This window comes from Cibotium barometz, chromosome 48 (assembly GCF_041138505.1).
Source record: "Cibotium barometz isolate CiBa-2024 chromosome 48, ASM4113850v1, whole genome shotgun sequence".
Classification (NCBI taxonomy): domain Eukaryota; kingdom Viridiplantae; phylum Streptophyta; class Polypodiopsida; order Cyatheales; family Cibotiaceae; genus Cibotium; species Cibotium barometz.
This window is the reverse complement of record NC_141093.1, coordinates 37,659,465-37,668,859: the sequence shown is the minus strand read 5'-3', so window position 1 is coordinate 37,668,859 and position 9,395 is coordinate 37,659,465.

The following is a 9,395-nucleotide window of genomic DNA, read 5'->3' as shown; positions in this document are numbered from 1 at the left end:
GGATAATAAAAAATATCATTATTTCAATATAATACTAGCATGGTATAGTTCTCATATTTTTATTTACAAAGGGCTAAGGATCTATTTATAGGTGAGGGAGGCCTCTAACCAAGTCCAACTAGTTTTTAAAATTTTCCAGGTTCAGTTTGGCTGAATTTGAATAAGATTTGGACCTAGTTTGGCTCCCTTTTGATTTGGTTTGATCCAGGAGAGAGGAGAGATAAAAATATCACAATATTTTTGAGTTTAAAACTCTACCACACATGTGAAATAGGTGCCTCCTTGAAGAGCCCCCTTCTCCTTACCAAGGTGTCAAAATTGAATCATTATACCCAAAATATCTCATTTTTTTAACTAATATTCATAGTTTTTTACTAATAAACCTTGTCCTTAGTCAACTCTTCATCTTATGTGGGCATTTACTCATTTTTGGGTATTTTTATTTTATAAATTGGATTTATCTCCTCCCCACACTTGGATTGATCCTATTGGCCCATAGGAACCTTAATTGGACCATAATCCAATTTTTTTTGAAAATCTAGACCCTTAGGCTAAGGTCCTTTATACTTATTTTCAATTAATTCCAATTGCACATTGGATAGTTCTTTTTGAATTTTTGTTTTAGGAAAAACCATTTTAGACACTAGGAGGATTTTTATATCTAAAAATATCTCAATTTTGGATTATCTCTCTCTAGATATTTTCTCTCTCTAGGTCAAAACAAGGTAAAACAGAATCTTTCTTTTATTTCAAAGAGGGGAATAATTACAAGATCAAAAGGGGAGGTTCTTACACCTACACACCTCAAAAGCTGGAGGGAGGAATCTTACATGTTTCCTTGGTATCGACGCCAAAAATGTTATGCTTAACCACACCTCCAAGAGGGAACTCTACACATTCACCTAATGGATGAGCAATGAAACACAACCGTCGTGGGGTACTTACCAATGCTTTGAGCTCGTGTCTCTTGAAGCCTCCAAGCTCGCATGTATGCTCCAAACTCCAAGCTCCACCTCCACACTATCACCGTGGAGTTGCTCACACCATCACATAGGCCAATCACACACTCTCTCACTCTCTCATACAAGCATAAACACACAAGCATGAAAGAAGCACAATGCTAGAATGCTCTCACTCCTCACTCTCTCACAAGTACAAGGGAAGAGCTCTTAATAGCACAAAGGGGATTGTGTCCTTTCATTATGAGAAAATACCTTATATACAATTGGCCCTTATTCACACTTAGATGCCCAAAGCTTACTAACTAGGCCTTGGGTGGCTAATGTCTCATAATGTACAACCTTTATAGTACCTTTACATGACACTTATTAATGTCCTTAGTTGAGGATCATGGTGTTAATCCAAATGGGATTAATAGGAGATCATTGCCAGTGTTAATCCAAATGGGATGGGATTAATAGGAGATCATTGCCAGTGTCTTGTCATTGGCATCACTGTCATCTCCCACCGGGGGGGGCTGCAGAGTAGGTCTTTTGGAAAAGAAGAAGGCTTTAGCCTGTTGAGCCTCCTCAGTGTGAAGTCTTAGGGGAAACTTACATGGGAGTCATTAAATTGGATTATGGCAGTGGGCTGCTATGATTTGTAGTTGATGGTATATCCTACTATACAATACAAGGGGCCTTGGGGGGAGTATGGTTCAATTTGGTGGCGAAGGAGGGCTTTGTAGGCCATGTAAATATATGTCCATCCTTGTCGTTCTAGGGAGGCTAGGGCAGTAACTGACTTGGATGAAGTATATGGGTACGGATAGAGGCCAGGGGGTATGGTGAGCTCGATGGAGGAGTCGACAGTTATTGTGTGTTTGTATTGTAGGAGATGAGCCCAAGTAGAAAGGTTGGGGGTGCGAGGGTGGATGGGGAAGGTGAAGAGGATTGTGGGGTTGCCAGAAGAGATTTGGCCCTGGAAGAAGAAGGTGACAAGTAGGGTAATGGAGGGGGAAGGGATTTTGGTGATGAGGTAGGAGAGGGTAGATGCAGTGATGGGCTCATGCAGAAAGATATTGTGTTGGAGAAGATCTAGCTAGAGGGCCTGAAAAATGAGCTTGAGAATGTGGGAAGGGTTTTGGGGTGGATAGGAGAGGGTAGGCAGCTCGGTAGTAGCATCCATCAAGGTGTCGACCTTGATTTCTATTTTGATGGGATGCCTACCTTGAAGTAGTCGGCTGCGCTTGACTAGCGCGTTGCTCGCCTACCTGCAACTACGCATCCTTTCATGCCATTACCTTTTTAGTGACATGCTTGTAGGCTTCGAACGAGGCGCAGAGGTGGTCTTGATCGTGGCTATGTAGAAGAGTGAGAAATGCCCATGGCTCTACAGAGGAACGATCGTGGCTTTGAGGGGGAAACAGCCATGGATTAACAAGAGTGAACGGCCATGGATAACATGAGTAAACGGCCATGGATGAACAAGTGTGAATAGTTGTGGTGGATGAACAAAAGTGAACAGCCATGGCATGAGTGAACAGCTGTTCTTTTGCCCTTAGATTTTTTTTGGCACCTTGATTTCAAGTTTTGTACCCTTTGACTATGTGGTCAACAACCCATTGTGGGTTTTGTATAGACTCCTTTTCCAATTCGGAATGGCTACAAGTCGGGTCCAATTGGGTTTGGGCAAGACTCTAGCAACTCTTCTTCGGGTCCAATTGGGTTTGGGCAAGACTAGCAACTCTTCTTCGGGCCATGCTGCTACTTGGTAGGGGGTTTCTTGACAATTAGGGGTTGGGGGGATGAGAGGCTTAGTAGGGGTGAGACTTGGTGTAGTGGTCGTGTCCCTGGCACCCTCCTGCACTTTCTCTTTGCCCTTAACTGGTAGGGTTGTGGTGGTGGCATGTTGGGTATTCATACCTTTCTATTGCCTCCATAGAACTTCTGGGCTGTTAGGAGATTCTTAGGTACCCATCTTTGTGTAGTTTTGGCTTGAGGATGAGGTGGGATTTTCCGATGCCCTTGCTTTGGTGGTAGCCTCCTTCGGATCTTCTTCTTGGCCTTGTGGGTTTGCGGTTGCATTGGTGGAGGCCTTCGGGAGGTCGTGGTAGTGTATCCATGTGGTTGAGCCTTTGGTGTCATCGAGGCTTGAAGGGTAAGTTGGGGTCTCTTGGGAATCCACATGGTAGTAGCACCCTCATATTAACCTTGTCCAATGAGGACCTTCTTGAGTACCCAACCACTAGTGAGTGTTGGTGCATTGGGTAGATACCTTTGCTGTTGGGGTTCATGCAAAAACGGTTTGGGGCGGGACTTGTTGGCAATTAGTATTGTTAGCATTGTTAGCACGGTTAACATGCAGCATTGGCAAGGCTTGGCGTGTTGTGGAGTTTGTTGCCGAGTGATGAGGCTATATTAGAAAGGGGCTCATAGTAAAGTATCAGCCTCCTTTTTGGCGATATAGTTTTGTCTTTGTTAGTGAGCATGGGGATTGGAATTGCTAGAGAAGATGATATGCCATGTTGCAATGGAATTCGTAGCTCAGGCTCTTCGTCTATCATGAGGACAATAACTTGTCCTGAGGCAAGTTGTAGTATTGTTGCCCTTGCTTCCCAGTCAATGTGACACCTGTTGTGGTCCATCCATCCTCTTCCAAACGAGGATTTCTTCTCACATCATCCCTGCAAGGATGACCTAGAACTTTCCTTCCAGGGGGTTATTCTCAATGTGAAAGACAAAAAAATAACACCTAGGCATTTAACACAATTTGAAGCAACGGTAGTGACAGTGACCGGGGTGTGGAGTAAAGTTGGTTGATCGCGAGAGAGTCGCACATGTCATAGGACATTAAGTTATGATGAGCACCCGTGTCTACAAGTACTAACTTTTGGGTAAAACTTATCAGTGTGGTCATTCCTAACTATAAACGAGCGGGTTTGACTTCACAATCATCTTCTTCCAGGTACACTACCTGAGCCATGTTTAAGAAGTTTTTCTTTCCTCTAAGTTTCGCTTGCCTATCCGTGGCTTCCCTTTGTGCTTCCTTTTTCATCTCATTCTACTTTTGTCTTTCCTCCTTTTGAGGTGAATTACCTTCAAGGCATTTCATGTGAGCGGTCTGTAGTAGCGTTACAATTTGCCACCATTGAAACATCCCGCCATTTCAATGCCATCGAGTGTTTCAATGCGTAGAGCACCCTGTGGGGTTATTTCGGTCACCTAGAAAGGGTCATAGTTCTCTATATTCAAGCTTCTTTTTGTGATTTTTTGTGCTATAAAGAAGGACTATGTCTCCCTCGTTCATCTCTTTGTCCTTAAGCTAGTCATCAAACCACTTCTTACGCCTTAGTTTTTCCATAATCATACCATACACAGACCTTAGATGCGTTTCGTTGAGTTTCTTGAGCTTAAAGAATCGATCGCTAGATGAGTTTCTTGAGCTTAAAGAGTCGATCGCTAAGAACATTGCTAGTGAGTCTTTCCTGTACCACAACCCATAAGCTTGGTACCAAGAATTCCATAGGCTTGACCGTTTCAATTCCATATATTAAGCTAAAGGGTGTGGTGTTAGTGGCCACTTTGTATGCTGTGCGATAAGCCCAGAGCTTCTGTTTCCAATCGCTGTTGTAACTCGTCTCTACAATCTTGGTTAAGATGGCACATAGAGTTTTGTTAGTGCTTTCTTCTTGGGGATAATAGGGTGAAGATTTATGGGGGCGTAACCAAGAATTCTTGTAGCAAGCATTGTATTACTTCATTTATGAAATGGGTGCTTCGGCCCATTTTGTGCAGTAGTCGGTTGTCGCTATGATATATTAGGCTTGGGTGTGTCGAGCAGTCGGGCTAATGGGATCGACGAAATCAATGCCCCATTTCTCAAATGGTTGCAAGGATATTATGGGATAGATGGGCATCTTGTCCTTATTGTGCAGAATTGTGGTCCGTTGGCATTCATCACATTGTTTGACATATTCGGCCACGTCTTCAAAGAAGGTTGGCCACCATAAGCCAGAAGAATCTTTTGAGAAGTGGTATCTGCTGCAAAGTGTCCACTTTTAAAGTGTGTGCCTGCAAAGTGTCCGCCTTTAAAGTGTGTGCCTTTAAAGTGTGTGCCTTTAAAGTGTGTGCCTGCTACAAAGTGTCCGCCTTTAAAACCTGCAAAGTGTCCGCCTTTAAAGTGTGTGCCTGCAAAGTGTCCGCCTTTAAAGTCTGTGCCTGCAAAGTGTCTGCGCCTGTAACCCTAGAGTGGGCTTGTTCCAAAATAGAGACATATTCATCCTCATGGACACCTCATCTCATTATTCCATCTTTTCCTTGCTTGTACGATTGCCCCACGATCAATTATAGGGGGCAGCCTCCTTGATAAAGCATCTAGCTTGATCCTTGTTGATCAACGCTTCTGTGGGTAGGCCATTAGCCGAGAAATGTGCAACTTCCTCTTCCCATTTAGGAATCAAGCATAGTTGGAACATGGGAGCATGTGGCAAGTCATAATCAACTCCTACCAGTGGTTCTTCATTAGGAATGCGTGAAATGTGGTTGACCAACATGTGTTGAGAACCTTTGTGTACCATAATAGTAAAATCAAACTCTACAAGAATTAGGAGCCATCTTGTGATCTTATGTGGTGTAAGGTTTATTCACCAGATAAAGAAGAGCCTGATGGTCTACAAATTTATTTATTTTTGGTTGCCACCAAAAGGTAATGGCGATATTTTTTAACTGTGATCCTACCTGTGGTGCAAGGTTTATTCACCAAATAAAGAAGAGCCTGATGGTCTACAAAGAAAACAAATTTGGCCGCTACCAAAATGTAATGGCAATACTTTTTAATTGTATAGACCATTACCTTTTAGTCACCACCAAAAGGTAATGGTGATACTTTTTAACTATATATACCATTACCTTTTGGTCGCCACCAAAAGGTAATGGCAAAATTTTTAACTGTATAGCAACCCTTCTCTTTCTGTGATGGTATAACTTCATTCTACTTTATTTAATTGGCAATTGACAAAGCTAACAGGGAAGTCTCTATTGTGTTCTCTAGGTTGAGCTAGTACACACAACTGATTTGCGAAAGCAAAAGCATCTATGTGGACATGAAATATGATTTCCCAATTGGGGGATCTCAAAATGGGAGCACTCACCAATGCTTTCTTGAGGGTATCATATTCTTGTTGGCACTCCTCTGTCCATTCAAAAACAACCAGGAGCCCGTAAAGGGGACGAGCTATGTTGACATACATGAAGATGAAACACCACTAATAACCAACATGCCCCATAAATCGTTGGACTCGCTTAAAGTTGGTAGGGGGTGGTAGCTTGAGAATGAGTTGCACCTGCCAAAGAAGCTATAGGCCTCCTTTCCAACGACACACTCTAGCACATGCTCTATGAAGGGCAACGGATAGAGATCTCATATCGTTTGGTCACATTGAGATTTTTGAGATCCACACACACTCACTTTTCCATTCTTCTTGGGTACTATCACGATGGGCGAGACCCATTTAGTGTGCTCTATTTCATAGATGAATCCGGCATGAATCGATTGATTTCTTCACGGACCACCTTGGAGTACTTAGGGTTCATAGGATACGCTCTTTGCTTTATTGGCCTTGCCCCTTACACCATGGGGATGGTGTGTTTGACCACTTCATGAGGTACACCTTTCATATAACTGTATTTCCAAGTGAAGCAATCTTGGAATTCGATGAGGAGGTTAGTAAGGTCCCTCTCTTCTTTTGCGGAGAGGTCTTCCCCAATATAGATAGGTTTCAGATCTGGGCCTGCCAGGTTTCAGATCTTCCCTTGGGCCTGCCAGGTTGATCTCCTTAACCTTGTCCGGACCATCATAAGACATTCCAGGCTTTCCATCAATGGATTATTTGGGCCTTTTCATATTGTACAAAGTGGTCTCCCACCTTGTAGGCTTTGAAGTGCTCATGGACCTGTTTGGTCTTCTCAGCTTTAGCGCTTTCCTCATCCATTCTTTTTTGGCCTCTCAGTTAGCTTGTGCCAACTTTTGTTTCATGTTTTACGAGCAGAGCAACAGAGTTTTTGGGGTTTTGATTGTGAGTTAGGTGACTCTTTACCTTGTTAACTAAAATGGGGAACTCCTTTTGCCAGACTTGGCAAAAGTTAGAATGTGCATTAATAGCCTCTACATACCTCAACCAATGTTCTTCCAATTATATTGGGAAGACATAAGCTTCCTTTCCCCTGAAACCGTTTGTTCTAAGGGTCTTACGAGTGGATTTTTCCCATAACGGCCTTACTTCTTTGATACTCACAGGTTCATGGTTCATAGCATCGGGCATGCACGCTGGGCTCAGCAGATAGAGATATGTAATTTCTTTCCCGTCAGCTATGGAAAATCTTGTACATATTTGTTTTGGAAGTATATCCATGGTAGCAAGGATGTGCATCCCCAGTTCATACTCAGTCTTCCAACTCTGGGAGAGGTGCAAATTCTATGTTATCCCTTTCATCTTCCAATGTTTTGTGGCATGTTTGGTATAAGTGTATTGTTGTGGACCTAGCATTAGTCACTGAATCTTCTACCAAGGGTCCCCCACTCATTGGATGGATCTTCCAAGTACGTAGTTTCACCTTTAGCATTCAATCTTTTTTTGAATGTAGATGTGATCTGTGTTCCAATCATGGACCTCTTTTAAGCTCCTAGGTTTTAACAATTGGTTTTATGTTAGGCATAGAGGAACTTCCAGCCTGAGCTGCCTATGGTTCCTCCTCCAACAATCAAGCTTGATATTCCATGACTAGCTCTTGAGAAGCCTTCAACCTACCTTTCTCTTCAATTGGGTTTGGATATTCGGCCAACTTCCTAGGCAAACGATTGGGGTCTATTTTCTCTCTTTTTTTAGGGTAGATGGCAGTATCTTTTCTTCATCAGATGAGGAATATGACACATTTGTAGTTGCCCCTCGTTGGATCCTCTTTTTATAGTAACACGTCTATCTCCCTTGTCAATTTTTGTGGCCTTTTTCTTTCAAGTGCACCTAGTTGTTCATGCTTATTCTCAAACTTCCTTAAAAGACAAGATCCTTGCATGTCCTCAGGTTCCCTTCTTCTGCAAAGTAGACGCGTCAAAGGCAACATTATGAGCAATGGCTCTCCTCCTACTTTGCATTCGCATGACTGCATTAAGAGACACTATGTGGATGAATCCATCCCACACACTCAACAAGTTAATGCTGGTACTTGGTTTAGCTTCATTTGCTTTTCCAAGTACGCCTATTCTCAATGGGCAATAATTGTACATGTGGTCTATCCCACAACTTGTGCACACAAGGGGGGGGGGGTACTCTCACGGGAGTACTTCGACATTCCCTTCTTGACTGAACATTCACTTATTCGGTGAGGTCCAACGCAATGATAGCATTACATAGGTGGTTGTTTAGACATACTATTCAAGTCTCCCCCCCCACGGTGTCGTTGTTGTTGCTAGGTATACAGGATACATGTGCTTGCTCTCCATCACGTAATGACTCAGGATTTTTGGAGGTGGACTGCTGGATTCAAGGGGCTCAAAGGTGGTGTTGTTGGTCACCTCACCTTCTTTGAAAATTTCTATCCAGGAGGTTAACTGATAAATGAGGGGGTCACTTTGAGGTAACGGAGGTTGTGGTGGAAGGACTGGAGGTGGCAAGGGTACTTTAGGTACCTTGAGGGTTCCTCGTTGGTTCCCTTTCATGGTGGCCAGTTGAGGTGCAATGTGATGTCTTGGTGCTCGCAAGGCCTGCAGCTGCCTTGGATCAAGCAATAAGGCCTACTCTCTAGAGGGCTGGCTTGAGCAACTCTTTGGTGGTAGCAATTCGTTGTTTCGTGAGGATTGCCACATCTCTAGGCAGTAAGCGCACTAGAGAGTTGGTGTGGGTCTCAAATGTGGATACTTTGGTAGTAGTGTGGTTTGTTTGACAAATCAGGCACCACACTAGTTCTCTCTTAGAGTAAAGACGAGGTTGCCTGACCTGGCTGTCGGCCTTAGCCCATTCTCCATTGTTGGGTCATTTATTACACCAATGCCCGACCTGGTTGTCGACCTTGGCCCATTCTCCATTATTGGGTCATTTATTACACCAATGCAGTAGCACTATAGCTGCTCTACCTATTGTCCTGAAGAGGATTCCTTCCCTTTCCCTTTAGATTTTGTACTTGAGATTTTGAAAGAAGCTTCAGAAGTGCCCTCATACAATTCTTGGGAACAAGTTCCCTTGAAATTGTCTTCAAAATCCATGGCACTTTTGCAAAATCCATTTCAAGGGAATGAGTTCTCTTGAAATTGTCTTCAAAATCCATGGCACTTGTGCAGCATTGCTCAAAGGAGGTGTGTCCAAGAGCATATAGGGAATTATGCAGGGCTACATCTTCAAGTCCCTCTAGGAATCAATTGATCAGTGACCCATCGAACTTAGTGATGAGTTTAGAGATATG